This window comes from Centroberyx gerrardi, chromosome 16 (genome assembly GCF_048128805.1).
Source record: "Centroberyx gerrardi isolate f3 chromosome 16, fCenGer3.hap1.cur.20231027, whole genome shotgun sequence".
Taxonomy (NCBI): domain Eukaryota; kingdom Metazoa; phylum Chordata; class Actinopteri; order Beryciformes; family Berycidae; genus Centroberyx; species Centroberyx gerrardi.
The window spans coordinates 4,464,497-4,487,620 of NC_136012.1; positions in this window are offsets into that span (position 1 = coordinate 4,464,497).

Consider the following 23,124-nt stretch of genomic DNA (forward strand, 5'->3'; position numbering starts at 1 on the left):
AAACAAAACCACTCTTGACCACTAACCAAAACTAAACTGAAATTGAAATCAAAATTAAAGACTATAAAATACATAAAATACCCCTGCTGCAGTACACTCATAGCATTTATCTGTTATCATCTTTTTTCCTTTTAAATAAAATAAAGCTTTTAGATTATGGATCTGAGAACAATACTGAATGTTTGAATTCCTTGCTTGAGAGTGAACCTATTCCCTCCGCCAATGTCAAATCTACCCATGTTTGAATTTGGTAATGTTAGTAAGGTCAAATTCACGATGAAGTTCATTTTTGTAAGCACTGTAATACTGGTGCAAGTGTGTATTAGATATACAGAAATAACTCACAGTGCATAATCAGTGAAGATGGGCTTAAAAAGGTGAACTGTGTTCCCTCTTTGAAAGAACAAACAAATAATAAACCAGATAACTCTGCGTAATTTTGATATTAGGACCTTATTTTTCCCTCGGTTATAGGATAATTCCAGTTATTTTCAACTTTGCCATCCTGACGATTGATTGAAAATTTCATCACTTACTTCACTGTAGAGCTTTACGTAGCCTCAGTTAGCCGGGAGCGTTGCTGTCCAACACACATCCACGAGGGAAAGACACTCTACAACAGTCGAACCCAAAAAGTGTTCAAAACAAGTCCTAGCTTTCTGTCTGTATATGTCTATAGGGCTTTTCATACAGCACACGCTTAGCCTTATCTTAACCATGGGCTAACAGTTAGCCATGGTTAGCTTAACCCAAGCTGATGTCACAGAGAAACATGAAATGAACACGACTTGTTAACAGCAGATTACGTGTTTGTGGCACGTAAAGTGTTAAAATTACGTTTTCCCAGCAGAAAACGGTTACGTGAAGGAGACATGACTGTAAACAGGAAGTAGTGTCACATTGAAGTAGCATGGTGGGCAGTAAGGGTGTTGTGGGCGGGGTGGTGGATAACCAAAGTCATTTTACTTGCCTAAACTTGAGTAATTTAATTTGTGGTGGAGGAACATATTTAAATTTGTGGTATATTAACGTATTTAAATTCGTGGTGGAGGAAGGTATTTCAATTTGTTGTGGGGGAACTTAATTCAGTTTGTTGTGGAGAAACATTATTTTCACATAATATATGTCCACAGCACGTAAATTGCCGTTTCAGAGTTTGTGTTCATTTCACGTATTTGTGTGAGATCGTGTTGGCTTAACCTCCCCATGGCTAACTGATTCACACACCGTTCTTAGCCCACAGTTTATATGTCCAAAGCTACATGCGACCTGTGTTTACATGAATGACATGCGACTCCACAGCCTACTAACTAGCAACTATGTTACCGCTATTGGGGCGTTATAAAGACATCAGTTAGAGAGAGAGAAAAAACAGAGCAGAGATTATGAAAGGAATATGGAGGCTTATTCACCTTATTTACCTTTTCAACTGAAGGTAAGCCTCCGAGATGCTGTTGTTTATGACGCTGATGACTCTTTTTTATTGTGGCAGGTCCCGTCCAAACCTCAAAATAAGTCAGTCTCTGCCTGCAACCTGTTAGATCTCTTTGACATGTTATATTTTTCTTTCTTTATTTTTTTCTTCTTCTTACTTTTGACTCCTGTCACAAAATGTATAATGTTCTGTGGTAATAAAAATACTTGAGCTCAGGAATGCCACGCGTTGCTTAGCAACGTTGTGAAGGAGAAGCTTTTTGAAGTGGACAACACCCAAGTGACACAAAGCCTTCTAACCCTTTTCACACAACCAACAGATAACCCTGGTTTTCAACGATTTTCTGGGGATAACCCTGCTCCGGAGCAGGGCCTGCTAGCCCTGGGCTAAAGTCGGGGTTATCCCACTTTGCCTGTCTGAAACGTTTGTTAGCCCAGGGCTAAAAGACAAGTTAGCCCAGGGCTAAGGAAGCACTTAGCCCCGGGCTAAGCGCTGTGTGAAAAACCGTTATGTGTTTACACACACTGAAACCAGGGCAAGGACACCAGTAGCATATGTCATGACACCAAAAATTCTACAGATAAAAAATTATGAAATTCGAAAGCAGCTGAGATTGAGATTAACCTCATGTCTTTTTGACATGTGTTGTGTCTTTAGGTCACATTGATTGGAGCAAAGGACAGCCAGGCAGAGAGCCTATTAGTCAAGCTGCAGCTGGAGATGGGAGAGGCTACACACTGAGGATACGTCAGCATTTGCTACCTGAGAGATTAGATTATATATAGTATAGTCTTAGTTAACATCACAATAAAGACTCTTTTTGAAGATAAATGCTGATTTATCTCTCTTCTCTCTTTATCGTTTACTTTATGACTCTTTATACTGTAAATAGAACTCTGAATAAAACGTTCTAAGTAATAAATATAATTTCAAATACCACAAATTAGTTTTGTAATGGCATTCAATCTAAAAAAGAAATAAAGAATAAATGCTGGCAGGTGTATTTTGGGCTGGTTTGGGAGCTTTGTGGGTGGGTTTTTAGTGACTCTTGGGCTGGAAAATTGTGCCTGACCTGGCAACCCTGGTCATGACACCGAAAAGCCAGGGTTAAGCCAAGAGTTAGCTCGCTATCCCACTTAACTTGCTTCATAAAACAGGCCTCTGCTTTGTGGCACAGGCCCCTAATAACAAATGTAAACAAATCTTTTACAACTTCATGCTACATGCAAAACTCCTGTTTAGCTGTCGCCTACATTTGGTACTTGTTCAAAAGCTAAAACAATACTTTTTAGTGTGAAAAGGTCAAGCCAATAGTGGTGCAACAGTCTTTCAATAGAGGACAACATACTGAAATTGCAGGTTGGACCTTGAAGCTGTTCTGGTGGCTCATGATGAACTAATAACCTATTAAGACACTTCATGCCGATGCAATCATTTAGATTAGCATTTGCCTGTAAATAAATAGCATAATTAATCTTGTTCATTTCAAAACACCCATTAGGATGATAGAGAGTTTGTGTTATCTGTCTTGATTGGCTGGATGTGTGATTAATGTAATGTGATTGGCAGAATGTGAGACAAATTAGTTTTGATAGGCTGTGTAAGTGGTGTCAGGGTCTGTCTCATCATTGCTGTTTACCACCGTTTGTCTTGATTGTTGTGAATTGCTGGCAACTCATAAACAGCTTTCACCCTCTGATCTCTCTCTCTCTCTCTCTCTCTCTCTCTCTCGCTCCATTTCTGTCTTTGTCTCACCATGATTCTCTCCCTCTCTGCCTCCTTTCCTCTCTTTCTCTCTCTCTCTCTCTCTCTCTCTCTGTCTCCCTCTCTCTCTCTTTCCCCTCTAGTTTTCTCATGTATAATCACACATGAAATGAGTGTAAGAAATCTTAAGTGAATACCAAATCCATGAATGCCAAGTCAATACTTGTGTGGAGAATGTTCTTCCCAAGTTGTCTAGAGAGAACAAACTACTCAAGATTGGAGGATCAGAGAACATCTTTACAGTCTGAGATGGACTGAAGAACAGAGAACATCTTTACAGTCTGAGATGGACTGAAGAACTGAGAACATCTTTACAGTCTGAGATGGACTGAAGAACAGAGAACATCTGTACAGTTTGAGATGGACTGTGTGCTTGACGTTACACCGTCAATTAAGACACAGCTGTTCATTTTCTGAGTTGATTCAACTGTACTATAGACTACAGACTACTATACTATAGACTGGACTATAGACTAGCGTACTAGAGACTATTGCGCTGTTTGTACCATTTTGTACTGCTGTTTGTACCGCTTGTGCCCATTAGATATTCCATCAAACGCATCATGGAAGACATTGATAATACTACTACTCCTACTACTACTACTACTACTACTAATAATAATAATAATATTAAATGGGAAAATATACCTGTAATTTTAGTTCTCTTCTTCCACCCCACCGTCCCGCCAGTGGGTCCATCATTACAAACGCATGTTGAGTGGCCAAGCTACCAAATATGCTGAACTACAGGGAAATCTGTATAAAATGGTGCACAAGACATCAAGTTTTTGTCCATTTGATGTAATGGTGTAGTCATTACATCTCTCTTGGATTTGAATATTTCACTCAAAGGGGAAATTTAAGAGGACAATCGAGGTGCAAGGGGTTAAACTTCCCCCAAAAAATTCCAAAAGTCCATCTACTGAACATATGTGAACATGCCCAAAACTTAAATTGCCAAACAAATTCCAGATGGTATCTTTTAGTCTTCAAAAAAACCTAAAACTTTACAATGTCAAAGTTCAGTCATCAATCACCCAGAAAAGTTGGGCGACCCCGTGTTGCTCTCATTAGCATGTCTCTTTAGATGTTAACTTTTGAATTTGGGAATTCACCATCAAGCTCCTCCAAATGTGTCTTTGGTGCTGAGCAAATGTGTCAAAATCCTGCTAAGTACTGAAGATCTCCCATGCATATTAAAGGATGTTCTCATCACCTGTCAAGACAGCAGTAGAAACGCTACTCTGTACTTCAATACAGACATCAAGTATTGAGTTAATACCTAAGTGTGAGGTTTCAGACACACTTGACTTGTTTTACTTAATCTATCACTGCTCCTTACTCCTTTACTCGTCGTCTCTCTCTGTCTGTCTCTCTCTCTCTCTCTCACACACACTCACACACACACACAAAGTATATGCGTGCTTACACACACCTTCACGCGCACACACACATCCCAGGGAAGCAATATATTTCCTGCAGCATTTACAGTATACAAGGTCTGGATTACACACATAGACACACACACACTGCATGCTGGTAGGCATGTTATCAGGCTGTCTTGCCATGTTGGTTTTACCAGGAACACATTCAGTCAGCCAGTTCTAAGAAAAATTGACGGGAAATGTATCATTTCAAAATATTGATCTCTTCCATGTAATCTAAAATTTATTACAGGGTTGATCTTCAATCCAAATATTGACTCCTTCCCAGCAGTATAAGCCTCTAAAAAAATACTGCAGGGATGGATTTCAATCCAATTAGGATGCTGCCATAGCATAATTGAGTCTGGGTCATGACTATATCACAATATATAGTGTTAAAATTGACTTGAAAAAATGAAGTTGGATTCATTGCCAAGTTCAATGATAAGAATGAAAAGAAAAAATGAAAAGATGGGAGTGGCAAAGTTGGAAGAAAGAATGAGAAAACAGATACAATATTGATTGCAATCAATATTGCAGAAGACAATTTGAACTTTTGTGATTGTTCTTTCTTCCCCTTAATAGTAGATTATTTTGATGATATTTTCGGCTGAATTACAGACTATACCGAAGAGAGAGACAGGAAAGATTGAAGAGAGAGAGAGAGTTCAACCCACACCATTAGAGTTAAATTTTTTGTGCCTTATCCACAAACATGCTACAGTATGATTGATATGATTTTTTAATGCCAGTTCTGCTGTAATAATTATACTGTGTACAGTGGAGAATGACATGGAATATGGATGCAAGAGGTATTTTAATATAGCAACCATTATTAGACATCAGCACAGTCATTTATCTGTCTAGACTTTAGGAAGCTTTGGATAATAGCTATATCAACAAAAGAAAGCAGCATGTACCAAGAGCACTTCTACACATATTAAGACTGTCAATTTCAGTTGAATTATAAAACATCCAAATGAATTTGAACAGCAACCTGCCGCTGAATACGTCAATAAACATTTTCTTTTCTTTTTTTCACAGCCATTGGAACTGAACACATCACTGGCTCCCCACGCCTTGGATCTATAAACTCATTCACTGTAGCCAGCCTGCTAGTTTGTTGTTAGCACACACATGCTTGCTAGCGGCATCATTGCAGAAAACACCCAGCCTGATGAGGAGATTACTACTCCTAACTACTCCTCCAAGCGATGTTTGGAAGATATTTGGATTCCCCTTGGGTATCGCCTTTGGATATTCCCTTTGGGTTTGTGAGTTGTAGGCAAGGAGGTTCTATATTAACTGGAGGATGAACGGAAAAATGGCCACCCATTCATTTGAACGTAAGCTGCTCACCCAGCGCATACGCCAAAAAAAATTTTCTCTTCCTGGTTTACTTCCGTGATGTGCGGCCCACGGGTCATGCGCAGTAGTGTCTGCTTACGTATTCCCGCCAGGAGTAGCGCGCCCACGAGCGAGCTAGCGAGCCCAGTCGCGCTCTCGTCATCAAGTGAGCAGGTCGGGAGCGTGCAGCTGCAGCTGGGAGTGTGGAACGGACGGTTTGGTGGGGGAGGGGCGAGCAGAGCAGAGAGAAGGAATCTCCTAAAATTAAAATCTAAAACTTTTTAGATGTCAACTTTTGATTACTCACCAGTCAATATTATATTAAATATTATAATATTAATACATATTTATATTAATACAATTAATATTTATATTAATATTATAATTAATTATATTTATATATTAATTAAATGTATTATATAATTATATTAATATTTATATTAATACATATTAGTACGTATTCAGCCAGTAGTTGCTAGAAGTCATTTGCTTGCAACTCTAATTTCCACGTCACTATTCCATTGTGAGAAGTTGTCTTAAGTTTATATTAAAGATAAAGATGTCATCACTTTTGTTATTACTAGGCAGGTTTCCCCAAGCATATCTGCTCATTCAATCTTATAATGTTTACATTTCTCCCAAGCTTGACTGAAGCCGCACAACATAGACCAACTTCATGAGTATGCATGTTGTGTTGCCTGATGTTCACATAGTCCTACCTGTAGCTGTCTGCTGGATACAGCCTGCAGAACCAATAGACTAAAGTACACAAGATCAAACCCATGTCATGCTTGATGAATTTGACTTTACATTCTGACATTTAAATGCAGCTTCAGTTCCTTGCTGTTTTTATTTGAGTTACTTAGAAGAACCATGTAATGAAAATCATGAGTTGGCCCTGTATCCTTGGCCCTGTAGCATTAGTTTGACAAGATGTCATCATACAGTCAGAGTTTATCATTAGTCTGTCAAAGCTAAGTCAACCTGGTTCACTTCACTTGCACTGTTTAGAAACACAGTGCAACTCTGACTGGCAGCTAGACTCACTATGCAAGCAGGTTAACCATACAGCACCATACAATACTGTCATGAAACTGAATTAGAAATCGCGTACAGGTCAAGTTATTTAAAATCGTTTATTTAAAAAAATTAAAAGAACATAAAGTTAATTCACAACGAAATACAAAAGTGATGAATAGCATGACTAGTTGGGTTCGCCAGACAGACCTGTGGAATACATGTCAAGTAGGCTAAAAACAAGGCTAATATAGTTAGCTTGCTGTCTACATCTCCGTGACATGAACAAGCACAGAAAACACACCTAATCCCAAACCTCCGTTTTCGGTGATCAGTTCTTATCTGTACATATTAAATACCGGTGGGCTACTCATGTAAAATACTTCATATTTTAATAAAAGCGAAGCTGGACTGTACGAACACAGCTGACAGACGGAGCAGCAGTGGAAGCAGGAGGCTCGTTCCCGATGCAGAGCTCAGAGGCGCGTGCTTTGCTCGTACCCTGAGGTGATGTCACTCACAAAAAACAGTGTTTTATACGGCTCTGAGTGATTTTTTTAAAAATCGGCCTTCATGGTTAAAAAATACATAATTCAAAGAGTGTTTTAAGGTCTTGTGTGGCGTTGTAGGTATATCTTCTTAACAGTTTTAGAGGACTGTCTTTTACAATGGCCGTCTATGGGAAAAAAGCTTTTTGGGCCGCAGGTGAATTTTAGGCTGCAGTACCACCGTTGGCCACCATGTCAAATTGGAAGCAAGGCTGAGACCTGACGCCTGGCGGCTGGTTGTAGGTGAAAAAGAACGAACAAATCATTTTGAACAAATCATTCTCGAGCTCGAAACATACCAAGTCTGCGATGGTGAATGCTGGTTCCTTCCACTCTTTTCTTCTCCCACGCCTTTCTCCCTGCACAATCTCTTTCAAGCCTTTCAAGTGGCTTCTGTAAATCATCAAAGTACAGGCTACAGCCACAGTAACACTGTCAATGATCGCCATGTAAGCACTGCTAGCTTAATTCTGCTTAGGCTAAATCAAACTATTGCAGTATACTTTCAAAAACAAAGACATCTCACTTTCAACCCCACTCTTTTGAGGAAGTAGCACATTGTTGAACAAGCCGCTCGTTGAGTTTTAGTATGTATGCAACCCGTATACTACTCAAACTCAAACTTGTCTCATCTCAAAGCTGCTAGCTTGCTGGGCAGGTAAATATTGGAATGGAAAATGTGATGATTTACATACTATAGGCCTGCCAGGCTACTTTGAAACTGGTAGCAAACTGATGTATTGAGCCTTCTATGCAGCTCAGTAGTAGCATCCAGACAACCTTAAGAATGCAAAGTAATGAGCAAAGCCTGCCAGGCAGCAAAACAGGCAGTGAAATGAGCCTTCAAGGCAGCCAAGTATTACTATTACTAGTAGTAGTATTAGACAGCCCCTGTATTGCTTTGCTGCATAGCAGGTAGGCTATCTGACATTATCCATAATTGCTTACACTGCCTTTAAGATATCTATTATTATTTGGCTGTCTAGGAGGCTTCAGGTGTCATTTTGCTGCCTACGGCTTTGCTGCCTGGAAGGTACGCCCAATACCCAGCATTCTTTAGGTTGTCTAGAAGCCCTCTTCTAATACTTGGCTGCCTGGAAGGCTCACAGTCATTTTGCAGCCTGGCAGAAGTTACCTAACATTCTTTAGGCTGTCTGGAACCTATCTACTAGTGCTGGGCTTCCTAGAAGGCTGTTGGCTACCTAGCCGACAGCTAGCAGCTAACTAGGCCACATGTTTCAGACTTTTTAGACAACAGTCAGTTTTAGCTTGAATTATCAAGTTGACATGATGTTCCCAACACAATTCATTTACTAACTTACTACGGATGGACTTCCTTTGGAGAAAAACAGCTGAAACCCATCATGCAATGCAATGAATGTGTAAACCAAGATGGAAAATACATTCTGGTATATTCCTGTAAAGACCTCCCCAGAAAATGTAACAAATTCCCTAACTTTTCCTGTTAGGGATTCTGCAATATTCCAGAATTTCCATGACCAGTTGGAAAGCTGATACTAATACCTTACATTGGAAATGTTTGGGAGTTAAAAGAGGAGCCCCTAAGAAAGTGCTGTATCTTGCTATCTTTACATTATATTAGAGAGGATTGACAGAGAAATGCTAACATCATTGCTATAAATCTTTGGAAAGCACTAAAAGAGATACATCAAGGATACCTAAGAGAGCACAGGTACCAATTAAAGAAAAGAAAAGCAAAATAAATTCAGAGAAAAGTGGGCGTCTCGTGGAGGAGTGAAATAGAAAGATTTGTACATGAGAAGGGATTTATCAAATAGCACTGGAAGCTAGAAAGAGAAAACAGGTTCAAAGCAATAAACAATACAAATATTGCCATGCCTTTACAAATGGGCGAAGAGGATTGGGAGAGAATGGGGAAAATATCTTAAAATGTTATTAGAGCAGTGAGAGAGAATAAGAAAACATCCACAAATGGAGGGGCTTTGCCGTTTTATCATTATATTCACAAAGAGTTTGATGTAAGAGGTAGAGAGCTCTTTTCTTTCATTAAATATTGCAAGGAGAGATTTACTGGAGAAGAGGTGTATTGCTGTTGCCTCACATATGTTAGAAGAGGATTGGGAGAGAAATTTCATTACACGAGTGCGATAGAAAGTGTACAAGTAAAATGTGTACAAGAGAAGGACTTTATCACTCTTTCTCTACGCTTATGACAATTCTGATTGACGAGGCAGCGAACCCCACATTACATTAGAGAGAGGTGAAAGAGGGCTGGTAAATCTTTATATCATTACATTGTAAGGAGATATTTTCTCAAGAGGGAATATTGCTATCTCATCACATAGGCGAGGTTTGCGAGAGAAAAAAAAAACAAGTTAAGAGCAGTAAAAGTAAAATATTGTTCCATTCTTACATATGGTAGAAAACCATTTCGCAAGAAGAGTCTCTCAATTTCTTAATAGGATGGAGAGAGAAAGAAGAGGGGTGATATTGTTCTGACACTTATGGGGAGGATTTTAAAGCTGCACTAGGCAAGATTTTTATGTAAAATACACCTTTTTCACACAAAATGGCGCTGTAACAGAGATTCACCTATATGCCCAAATTAAATTCTGGTCTTGGCTATGGACAATGGTGTGGAATCTTCTCCATACATAGCAAGTGACAAATCAAAACTTAAAGGGGAATGGCACCCATTTTCAATAGTAAAATATGTGTTTCTCCACCCTGTGGTGAGTACTATGTTCGTAGGCAAAAAGTTGGAATCGTTCTAGAACAGGTCACATGAACAGCTTACGGACCTCGGATTCTAGTTTGACACGCCCCCTTTTCATGTTCACAATGCAATGTCACTGGAAGTTTGGATCTAAGCCGTGAACCAGGTGATTCTGAGTTTCTGTAGGTGGCGCTCTTTTCTTTGTCTGTTCAGCCATGATGGCTATCACTGCTCATGCTAAATACCCAGTTCTTCTTCTGTTTATTCCTAACAATCCAGAAACATAAAACGCATCACTTCCTGTGCAACTTGAGGATTTTTCCCAGGAAAGAACTACCATGGTGTTTAGAACAGACAATGGAAAAGCTTTCATGAACAGAATATAGATTGAATCTTTGTTGTGTTGTACCAATGGAGAGTAGCAAAACAGACATTTATTCATATGAAAATGTCGCACATTATCACTTTAAGATTATATTAACAAATGATCTTTTATTTCCACTTTAATGACATCACTGCCACCTTTGCAGATCTACAGGAAAGACTAGCCAACTCCATGGGGGGGTTGAACCCTCAACATCACTACATCAAAGCCTGCACCCCATGCTGCCAGCCGGCGGTGACCAGAGTTCTCTTACATTCCATTAAACAGACAAAGGTTTTCCCTCCTGTCCCGTCCCGGGAGAGCGCCGCATGAAGCGAGAGGTGTGTGAACTCCATCTTCTGAGGAACATGAGCTTCATTTCTCCCTTTGGGTTTCAATAGACTGGTGGGATTACACTGCTATGGAGACGGCAGTACCTCAAGTGGTGGCAGGGGTGTCCTGTGAGTGTGTGCGTGTGTGCATTCTCATTGTCAGCAGCCACTCCAAAGTAAGCTCACCAAATGAATCTGGGACTGTGTGTCTGTGTTTTTACTCATTCCCAGTGGCCTCTTCATACTGAGCCCACTAAATGAATGTGGGTCTGTATATATGTGTGTATGTGTTAAGATGTAAGTTCTTGTGGATCTCCATCTATCCTGTCTTGTCCAGCCTCTATCTCCCCTCCTTTCTCTTTCTCTCTCTCACACTTTTTCTCTTTGCGTTTGCAGAATTTGTGAGCAAGATAAGGATATGGCTCCCGACAAATCCAAATCCTCTTGTTTTCTTGTTTCTCCTCCTTTTGTTCTGTCAGTTTCCTGTGTTGTTTTGTCTTCTCGTCATTCCTCTGCTCCTCTCTGCATTGTACCAGTGATAGCTTATGTCTTGTTGCATCAATTTCTTGTCCTCTTCTCCCTCCTCGCTTTCACTCTCTTTCTCTCTTGCTTAACCGAATATTGCCACCCAGTGGTAAGGAAGAAAAAAAACAACACAAAATCAATCACGAGAATGATTTTCAAGTATCAAAATCAAAAAGTTGATTTGTAAACTTAAAACTTAAACTAAACTGTTTCACACGGGAATAGTGATCTGTACTTTTGTTCCAGAGAGAGTGACCTTATTGTACTTAATGGTACTTTTTAGCTCCAATGGTATAATATTCCTAGGGGATATTATATATTCAATATGTGATATTTGTATACTAGCCTTCTAACTTATTACAGCACTACTTTTTTTTTCCGTTAGGGTACACCCACACCTTTATCTTTGCCTGTCAACCAATCACTTTCTGTGTCCCATGTGGGTGCAAAGGCAACTGAATGCTAGTGAACGTTCTGCTTTTATTCTTAGCAACAGACATTTCTCTGGTGCTGGAGCAGCATTAAAACAAGTGGAACAAAGAGAGGAAAGCACAAATCAGAAAATGAAAGAAAGCACAAATCAGAAAATGGTTCCTCTAGGTTTCCAGGGTAAAAAGGCTTTACCTATCCCAACAGCTCTCATGTTAAATGAAGTGATTTTACAAATTTGTCAAATTTGTGTGATTATATGTAATCAAATCAATCACTCAGCATGAGCGTAACAACTCAAGCAATCAAACAAAGTGAAAGGCCATCAGCTGGGGGGGAAAAAAACAAAAAAACAGCTGTCCAACCAAACCATTTTTCTTGTCTTGCGGAAACCTCCAGTTCAATTTCATTTTGTGTTTGTGTTTCTGCATATAAAAATCTGATGAATACAAATCTGTTTGCACTGATTGATTAGCTGATTCGCCACCTGGTTTGTCATTTCATCTTTCTGTCCTCATTTTGTTGTCATTTTTCTCCATCTTTCTTTTTTTTTTTTTGTTTTCTGTCCCCTGACTTCATTTATTATTGAGGATGTGTGTGTCTGCTTCCCCATGCAAAACTCCTCATAAAAAGGGAGCACAGAGAGGAGGATACATGCACACAGGAGCACAAATACATTCTGTAGCTGTGGATACATGCACACTATAGGCTACCATGTGTCCTTCCATTGTGTGTCATTATCTAACAATGCAGAAAAGTCATTAATTTAAGATTAAATAGCAATGGATGGATAAAAATATAAACGATGAGCTTGGAATTATAAGGTTTTATGTGGGTGGAGTGCAGATCTGAGATACTGAGCATCAAAGATTTCACATACCATCTGGCAGAACTTATGTACTTTACATCTTTTCAAATATTTAACCCCAAAATGATCTAAAGTAATAGTAATAACACCATACAAGCTTAAAGTAACAATCATGGATATGGATGCATAACAAAATTTTGATTAAAAAAAACAAAAAATCAGATAGAACCTTATAATTCTAAGCTCACAAAATGCAGAAGTTTAAGGTGATGTGTTACATGGCCTGTCTCAGTCTCTCTGTGTCTGTTTGTGTCTTTCCTTTATTCTGGTGCTCAAAGGCCAATGCAGATCCCAGTCTCTTTGAGGCCGAGATCAAAAGTCCCTGCCGGAATTTCAAGTGGGAGCAAGAAGTTAATGGTGAGCAGCGTATGGTGTCAGTCTGCGTCTTCCAAAAGCCGGAGAATGTAAATCATCGGTATTAACATTTTGAGAGGAAACATGGGGAGATGCTCTCATCGCTTCTGGTGACGCTCTCAAAGTTTTAATAGCTGAGCCGCTTTGGAGCAATCAGTAGCAGTTTCAGCTCTCCAAAGCAATCACCAATGATCAATCGTATTTGACAATAAGCATAAAAGAATACTGTGTGTCTCCAGTGACGTCTCCAAAATGTATTGACAAAACATGCGTGTGCCCAGTGGTGCGCTTTCATTCCGAATTGATTTAGCCTGTCTTTTGAAATCAGAGTATCTAAACTGTCTTTGCAAAGAAAACGATTGAGACAAACGAGATTGCAATTAAGACAATTACGGCTAACGATTAGGACTAATGATTTCTAACTGAGGGCTTCAGAGTAGCGCTAACACTGCTGCAGCTGCAGGGGAGAAGAGAACAGCGCATAAAGCACCTAGGAGAGACAGCAAGCCACTGGAATTGGAAAGTACAATAAACGTACAGGGGTTTGTCTTGGTAACATCAGTGCAGAGACATACTGTATGGGCAATGCATATGGTGACGTAAGTGCATACATAGCCTACTGTACAGATATGATATAGGGCAGTGGTTCTCAACATGGGGTCCGGGGACCAACAGGGGTCCTTGAGAGGGTTCCAGGGGGTCACCAGTAAATTGATCCATTGTTAAACTTCAGCATCATTTCATTTACAAAAAGATAAAACAATTAGAGAATGTAGAAGAATGACTGTTATCTCTCTACCTACAATACAGACAGTCATGGAATTCTGGACAAAATCATATAAATATTCTCAGATTTGGGTCTGAGAGACACAACAAGAGAGTAGACTATATATGTGACTCTTTACATCTACATATATACATAAAAAGAAATGTTATCACTACAGTCGGTGATGGCTTTAGTTTTAAATTTGGGAAAGAGGAAATTCCAGCAACACTTGCAGTACGGAGAACACAGATTTATTAGTAAAACCAATATGTTTCGGCATGTGATCTTCATCAGGCTTTGTAAACAGTTCATCTAAAAGCATTTATGAATACAAAAAACCCCCTCTAAAAATCAATCAATACAATAATTCTTGGCTGTTTACTTCATTTTGGCTGTTAATTCCTATTAATTCCATTGTGTCCTAAGATGCCTGGCTCCCTCCCACATTTAACAAGTTACTGTGGCATGGAAACATCTTACTGCTTTCACTTTTGGTTCTCACCATCTGTGCAAACTCAGACTCGCACAGCATTATGGCTACATTTTGATGCCAGCAAACATGTTGGCACGCAGCACTTAGCATTGATGTAACTATTGGGATTATCATGTCCTTCCTCTGTATTAGAAGTAAGCTGCTATTACCTAGTCAAAGAAGTATGAAACATTTTATACTTTTTTTGCTGGTGGACTGTTCAATCTGTGGATGGGACTCGACGGAAATATTCTGTTAATATCTGTTAACTTCTGTTTATTCATGGAAAAAGGGAGACTCAAATGCAGGGTGTCAGTGGTTCATGGAAACAGATTAATCTGAATAAGACTTTAACCAGAGTATGGCCAATAGCTGGGTTACCCCATGCATGCAGACGTAGCCATTGACTGGAGAGTTCCCGCTGTCAATGAAAGTCAATAATTACAATATTCAAGTCAAGAGCATTTAATGAAATCACATTAATCACAAAGGGCTTCACAGAGCAACAGCTTGCATGTGTGTGTGTGTGGCAGCGGTGTGTGGTTGAGGCCTCAGCTGTAGGCAGAGAGCCAGAGGTGGCTTATATACATATACATACATATATATACATATACTTAGGATGTGTTAACCATGTGTCTTGTCTTGCAGGGAGACTGGGACCAGAAGCGCCCACACACGGAGCCTGGAAAGGAGTCAGCACAGCAGCTGATCTGTGTTACTTTATGTTGACTTACTTTATAAATAGAAGGGTGTGTACGGCCCAGCTTGGTCCCTCGCTCCATTCTTCCCTGGAATAGTAGAATAGAGTGTGTTTTTATGTTTGTGTGTGTGTGGGCGGGTGAATGTAAGAATAGCAAACCCCAACAGCTGTAGGGGAGGTGACTAAAGTACATAAATAACAACAGCTTGGCAATCTAAAATTATTGTTGGGCTATTGAGCATGACATAGTTTTACAATGATTCACAAGGTAAGATCGCCTCATTTTCTGACTGGTTGTACTGGGCAAGAAAAAAAAATCGAGTTTTCATGCTAAATAAAGGTTTTAAAATAAAGTAAAACTGGCCTTTGTGTTTGAGTTTCTATATGAGAGGACATGGTAATAAAAAGAATGTTTCCAACTGCAACAACAGCAATATAATGGATCAAACTGTAGATTCATTTCTGTCATGAACTGCGCTGTTTGGTTTCCGAGTTACTTCAAAAACCACTGTGTGGAGATAAAAGTTTCGCTTCTGCCTCTTTGAAGACACTTTTGATCTTCCTGAACAGTACTTTTTGAGTGATCAACAGGGAAGGAGGTGTGAACGCACACAAATCCATTTGGACCCCACAAAGAAGCAAAGACAGATCCCTCTCTGTCAAACACACACAACGGAACACACACACACACACACACACACACACATACAGACAATGAACCGCTCTTAGCTTTGTTTCTGTGAAGTCTTGTTCTGTAAATCTTTCAAAGTCATCATTGTATTTCTTTGAAACGACTTCAAGGCTTTCAATATAATCAGCGTGTTGTTTTCTCCTCGGCACTCACTTAAATGTGCATGTATGTGGGAGTACCGGGTTGAACTCCTCTTGTAACTTCCATAAGTCTTAACAAATACAGTATCTTCACTGTGGCCAGTTTATTAGGTACACCAGGCAGTGGTCTTGCTGCTATGGCGCACCACTGGTTAGCACTTTCACCTCACAGCAAGAAAGTCTTGGGTTCGAATCTTGGCCCTGGTCCTTTCTGTGTGGAGTTTCCATGTTCTCGCCATGTTTGCCTAGGTTTCCTCCCATAGTCCAAAGACATGCAAGTCAGGTGGATTGGAGACTCTAAATTGCCCATAGGAATGAATGTGAATGCTTATTCCTGCATGATTCTTTCCACTAAGCAGTGCAGACTGCGGTCCACATCTGTACGGACAGAACAGTGTTCCGTTTAGTAGTGCCGAGGTTATTTATTCCAGAGTGGTTTCAAATGAACCAGTCGCTCTGAGATGAGCTCTGTCACTTACCTTGGCAGAGCCGCCGGGTTCCGGCCATAGCCTTGTCCAAATGCTGCTTTTAAGCAAATAACTTAACTGCAGAGCTGCAAATGGCAGTCTTGCCTCACCAATGATCACCTGCAAGTGTGTGAGAATTGCACTTAAAGAGTGACTAAGCCCTGGACCACTTTTGTGGGTTTGCTGCCATCTAATGGTTAAAAGCCATCTGTTATTGGCTGATCTTTGGTGCCAGGTGATGTCACCACCTGTTGTGCTCTGTAGAAGGTGATATCAGTTGGCACCAAAGATCAGCTAATAGCAGATGGCAATTGCAGTAGCACACTTTTAACCATTAGATGGCAGCAAACCCACAAAAGTGGTCTAGGGTTTAGTTACTTTTTATTTGCCAATGTTCAAAATATTGACAGGACTAAGAAACCTAGCAAACATTTTGGCATTGAATAGCTGTTGATACAACAGCCTGCACCAATGTTGAACACCCTTGTAAATACGTATAGTGCCAAAATGAAAGTCTAGATGACGTCCATAGTCGTCCATTGCTGCTCCAAGTTAACTTAAGTCATTCATTTTTCCTCATTCTAACATTCTAACACCTTACAGGAATATAGCAGAATGTATTTTTAACTTGTTTCACACATTCAACACATAAGATGGTTTTCAGCCCAACTGGAGTGGAAAGCAGACTGAAAGACAACATTAACAAACCAGGAAGGAATAAAATTGTTGGTCATGGAAGCACTCTGACTTAGTTACGGAAAGTCATGAAATAGTAATGGAATTTGACAACGGGGCCACAGTGCGATGCCTGCAGTGAATGTATTTGCTGAAGCTCATAACAGAAAAGTAGGCTTATTTTAAGGTTAGCGGTTATAAAATCAATGTAAATCACTGGAATGTGCTCATGAGTATGGCAATACAAATGCATGTTTATGACCACGATATGACCACAAAGGCATTGTCCACACAAAATTCTCCCATAAAACTACTGTAAATATTATCTGTCCAGTTGAAAGGGAACCATATTAGGTGGCTAAATGAAGGTATTTCTACTTTGGAGTGAGTTTAAACCACCAAGGGAGGTCAACCATGTTTGTGTTTGTATCAGAACTCTGTTTTGACTACTTGCCATCATCCAAATTTGTGTGTGTGTCTGTGTGCTGTCTCTGTGCAATGGCCTGTGTAATGAGTGCCATCATCTCTTTCTAAGCAGAATGTGTTTGGGCACCAAGTGACCGTTGGTAATGAGAAGAAATAAAGAATGACGCATCATAAAGGTTGCAGTCAGACAGAAGAAAATATATGCATGTAGTAATTCAGCCATTTTCTAAAACCAGAGCGACAATAAGTATTGCACTTCACTCCGCTATTACCTGTATCATTACTCGGTGTGTGTGTGTGCGTGTGTGTGCATGGGGGGTCATCAGTGCAGCATTAATCTAGAAGGCATGCTGTAAAAAAGTGGTAATTCTGCAATGGTCATTTCTGAATTGTCAGTGTTTCATTTGCAATTTTCCATCACCCCACTGTTTGCATTTGCTGCTTAATGCATAATGGATGTTGTTATTCAGCCACTTTCCCCCAACCATTATCCCAATTACCAGTGCACTTTATGCCACCATTATAGCCATTGTTATTATTACATTGTAGCACAGAATGGGAATTTTATAGTTCCCTCTCTGTCCCATTATCATTACAGTGTCAAGGCTAATTCCTGTACACCAAATATTAAGTCCCCCTCCCATCATGAATCTATGCTGCCATCTGTCTTCCATTAGTACTGCAGAGAGTGAAGTTTGAACTTCCTAAACAGATGATGCATCTTCACACTGTGTTCCAGTGTTTAAGAAATGACACTGATTGGGGCACATTACGCTAATGGGGTGCTATCATTAATGGTCAAACTTTTTAACTCGAGCGTGATATTTCAGACAGCACTGGTCCACTTTTGATGAAACTTAGGAGGATGATGCATATTGGCACTGTGTTCTGGCCCTAACCCCTATTGGCCTAATGGGGGTGCTATAATTAAAGGTAAAACTGTATACATTTGAAAGGCCTTAACTCCTACACCGCAAGTCCAACTGACATGAAACTTGCTGCACACATCCAACAATTCTTGCAAATTACACTGGTTTTCAGAGCCGGACCTATAGGCATTTAGTTGCCCTAAACAAGACTGTTATCTAAACATGGTGAAAGTATCAAAACGCACGGTCGCCAACTAAATCCACACAATCCATATTAGAAAAGCGAGCCTCTAAACGAGCCGTTTGGACTTCCGTAACTTTGTGGCGTCACAAAGGTTCGCTCATTATCATTTCTGTAAGAAATAATAGACTAACAAAGTGTTTTTTTCAAAGCGGTTGAGCGGTTGTCATTGTTTATTACCGGAGAGTTTTCCCTACCTGTAGCTGCCGGGCTGCGGTGTCTCACGTTTCACTCTTAAAACGGTTAGCCAATCAGAACAGAGGGTCGTTAATATTAATGAGCCTTAAAGGCACAGCGACAGAAACAGCCTGTTCTTGGTAAGGCTCAGAGAGATGCTGGAAAATGAACGTGTAAAAATGGATTGAGAGTGTTTTTGGTTCATGACACCACACACACAGCTTTGAATGGACCTCAAGACACAAAATACAACACTGGAAAGTGGAGAATATGGGACCTTTAAGTTTGGTAAAAAAAAACCTCCATGATAACTACTGTGTCTGCTGTACAGAAATGTCCTTGAGCCAAAAGGGAGCTGTAATCTTCAGACAGTACCGCGCCTTTCATTCTAAGAGTGTACAACTAATTCCCCATGTAAAATGACTTGAGATAACGTACGTGTCTGTAATTCATATTCTGGGCGTGCGCGTAGATTACGAGTAACGCTGTAATGCAAAATAGCTGAGAGGGCATACGGATCTGCACATCAGTTGTCAGCTTCTACACACACACACACACACACACACACACACACTCACAAAGAAGAGATAACATGGTGTATAACAAGTGTAGCAGTGAGGAGCAAGGCCTGCTTTCATTTTCATTATTCTTGAAAAAGGCTTGTCACATCAAGTGGCAACATAATGGGGGGGAGGGGTGGAGGGAGGGGAGTGGTATGGAAGCAGAGTTGTGATTGAATGGCATTACTGAGGAGAGGAGACGAGAGGAGAGGAGAGGAGAGGGTGGATTTAGGGAGGCAGAGAGACACTAAGTGGGAGGTAAAGGGAAAGAGAAGGGTAAGGAAGGAAAGAGGAAAATGTGAGTAATGTAGGTTAATGTTTCTATTCTATTCATCTGGTTGTTTTTTCTATCACTCTCCACTCAGCCAAAGAAACACTTCAGCACCACGGACAGTTCCTCCAACTCTGGCTGGGAGAGGCATTATGCTGACAATATCCAATAGATACAAGCTTCCGACTGTACTGAACAAAATTATTATTCAACTGAAAGAAATTCTGTGCAAAGTAGAAACGGTCAGTAACAGGTCATGCACAAAATTTGAGAGAAATCAACTTCAATGTGGAAAAATGATGGGATCATTTTATTTTAAGTCATGAAACATGGGACTAAAACTTTACATGTTGCATTTATATTTTTGTTCAGCATAGAAAATAACGCTCAGATGGTAAATACTATTTAAGAATTCAGGGTTTGGTGATGGACCTTTCCTCCAAACTCCTGAACTCTGATGTCACCACCAAGGAAATACGAGTAGGGAATTATATATCCATGATGTTCTTTTCAAATAAAACAAAATGAACAATTTTCACAGAAAGCATTTTAGGATCACAACTCTTAAAATGCCTTCACTCTTTCTAGAAAATTCCTGAAACAAATAAAACTCCATTGGAAATTATCTCAAAACACTGGCATTTTTTTTTTTTTTTTAGTTTTCAAGTTTACAATAATAACGTTAATCAGTGCTAATAAGTTCAGTCTTTAATTTACAAAGTGGCACTACTTCCCATACTTCCCTGCTGTGGAAGGAGCCATGTTGATTCCTGATCAGTCTAACACTTCTACTCTAATTACCCCCTGCTCTGATTCTCTCTGTCTTTATTTATTTATTACCTATTCTCTCTTTTCCCTTGTTCCTGTCTCTCACTGCAGCCTCTCTCTCTCTCAGTCCATGTTTCTTCTCAGTCTTATTTTTTTTCACTCTTTCTCCCTTCATTGTCTCTCCAGCTTCCTCTCTGTGTCTTTCTCTCTCTCTCTCTCTCTCTGCGTGAACAGGAGATCCCATTAGGTGAGGGACAATTTTCCAATCAGGGCGGCGGTTTGATTAATTATCCGACAGACTTGGCGAAGAGAAAGGGACGAGTTCACATGGAGTAATCATCATCACCTCATCAGTAGTGGGGGAAGAGGGGGACATTTAGGTGAGAGTTTGAAGCATGGCTTAAAGGTCTTCACTCTTAAAAATGACGTGTTACTTTTTAATGCATCCACCTATTTTGTGCTCATTTAAAAGTTGCCCAAGAGGAATTGACTTCTGACACTGACATGTTGAAAATGATACGTCATTTTAAAGAGTTAAGTAGATGTCATGAGTGCAAGTGTTTTATTCCCCCTCAGTAGCTAGCCACAACTTTACATCAACCCCTGACAACTTAAGTTCCACCCATTGCCTTGCCAGAAATTTAAATTGACTCAACTCACAGCTCCCAGTAGCTCCAAAGTGCATCCGAAACCCTCCGGAGATTTATTTCTTTCCGCTGTCCGAGTTATTTATCATTGCGACGGAAATGTTGCTGCTCGTCTGCCTTGTGAGAGGACACTGCACATGACTGATGCTGTAAACACAGAAGAGAAAGTCAAAGGCAGCTAATTTTCCCCTCTACTCCATGGCTAGATGTTAAGAACGGCTTCCTAAAATTGAAAATTAAAGCCATACTGAGCAGGATTTTCCCCCTTGAAATAGCATAAACTCATCCAAAACTTACCCTACTCAATCATTACTTGTGGCCCATTGGTAGTGTGTGACAGTGTATGTGTCTGCAGAGACTCTGCCTTCTGTCTGGATTTTCTTATTTCTGAATGTTCGGGACGTTTCTGGGCGTCGACCTTTTGGCAGCAGGTGTGTGCGGCTGCAACCAAAACCACTGCTGAATCCTTTTATATCTAAAAGCCACGCTGGCTACTGTAGCGGTCCTGAACTCTAATACAGAGTAACTGGAGTTCTGGTCAGAGCTAGTGTGTGTCGTGAGCTGGCAGCTAGCTACCGTTGTTAGCGTAGCTTCATAGAAAAGCTGACACCTAGCTAGCTAGCTAGCTAACTAGCTAAGCTAACCAGCACCTACCTGTCCAACAGAAAACAGGCCAACTCCATGTCGCTCTTCATCCCCATCCTCTCCTTCAACATTCTCCAACAGGTGAAAGCCAACAGATTCACTCTTGTTTTGGAACAGGCCTCATCTGCTTGGTGTTTCACCTCGCTGTACTTGCGTTTTGTACCGTTCTGGCGTTCAGGAGGCGTGCACTTTGCGTCTTGTTGAGCTAGGGAGGAGGGGTCAACTTTGAAAGTTGTGTTTACAAGCCACAACTGGCAAAATCCTACTCAGTATGCCTTTAAATGTTAAAAATATATGCAGATAGAAGCAAGCACATGAAACACTTACACCATAGTACAGTAAACACAGCACCATTTTGTAGGGGGTTTCTGTCTGAAAAATTATTATTCATTTCTTACAGAGCTGCCATGTAGATCCCAGAGTGACCTTTTTGTTTAAATGGGATGTAAACGAGTTTCCCCAATGGTCGCTGACTGTTTGTGTTCCCCTTTATAGTTGCAATTTATGTTACTTCTATATATGTATGAAACACGAGGCAGAAAGATTACCAGATTTCAAATTATGACACACATGTTGGAGAGAGAATTGGAATAGAATACAGCAGATATTTAACTCTGATATTTAGCTCTGTTTGATTGTGTTGTTGAACAATCGATTTTTAGTTTAGGAATAGCAAAATATTTTATTATCATGAAGTTACATCCATCAATTTGAAAGCACATTCGTTGCGGACAGTCAGGCAGTTTACTAGGCCACTTGGGGCCTTAATCTAAATTATTCAAAAGCCGTTGCAGTGACATTTGAAGACAATGGGAAAACTAGTCTAGTATCTGTCTATCCTAGTGGTTCTCAAAGTGGGGCCTGGGACCTCGCTGTGGAGCTCTAATGATGCCAGAGGGGACACAAAGCCTCCGAAAACCTGGAATCGCATTAGAATCGCATTAGAGAGCGGAGAGTCAGTGAGTAGCATTTGGATGGTACCTCTGGTAGAATAACTAAAGTAAATGCCAATAGATATTTTCAGCGACTTTTGGCCTGAAAATGTAGTGTTTAGTGTAGTTGTAGTGGCTTGAAAATAGTGCCACATGGCTCATTTGCAGGGACAAGGTTCGGTGCACTGTACATGAAAATAAATGAATGGAAAAAAAATAGAATAAAAATAACTCAACAGTCAGAAAGGTCCAGTGGTAAAAGAAAAGGGTTTAAAAAAGAAAAACAGAGAGACAAATGAAAGTTGGCCTCAAGGCCGATAATTTCAGATTTCAGAAGAAGATTTCAGATTTTTCATCCACTTTTGAGGATGACTATCTGGTGTAGCCCCAGTGGCTTAATGGATAAGGCACTGGCCTCTTAAGCCAGGAATTGTTGGGTCAAGTCCCATCTGGGGTGATTGAAAGCAGAGTGGCGCAGCGGAAGCGTGCTGGGCCCATAACCCAGAGGTCGATGGATCGAAACCATCCTCTGCTAAATCTTAGCTTTTCCCAACAGAACGCCTCCATCATGT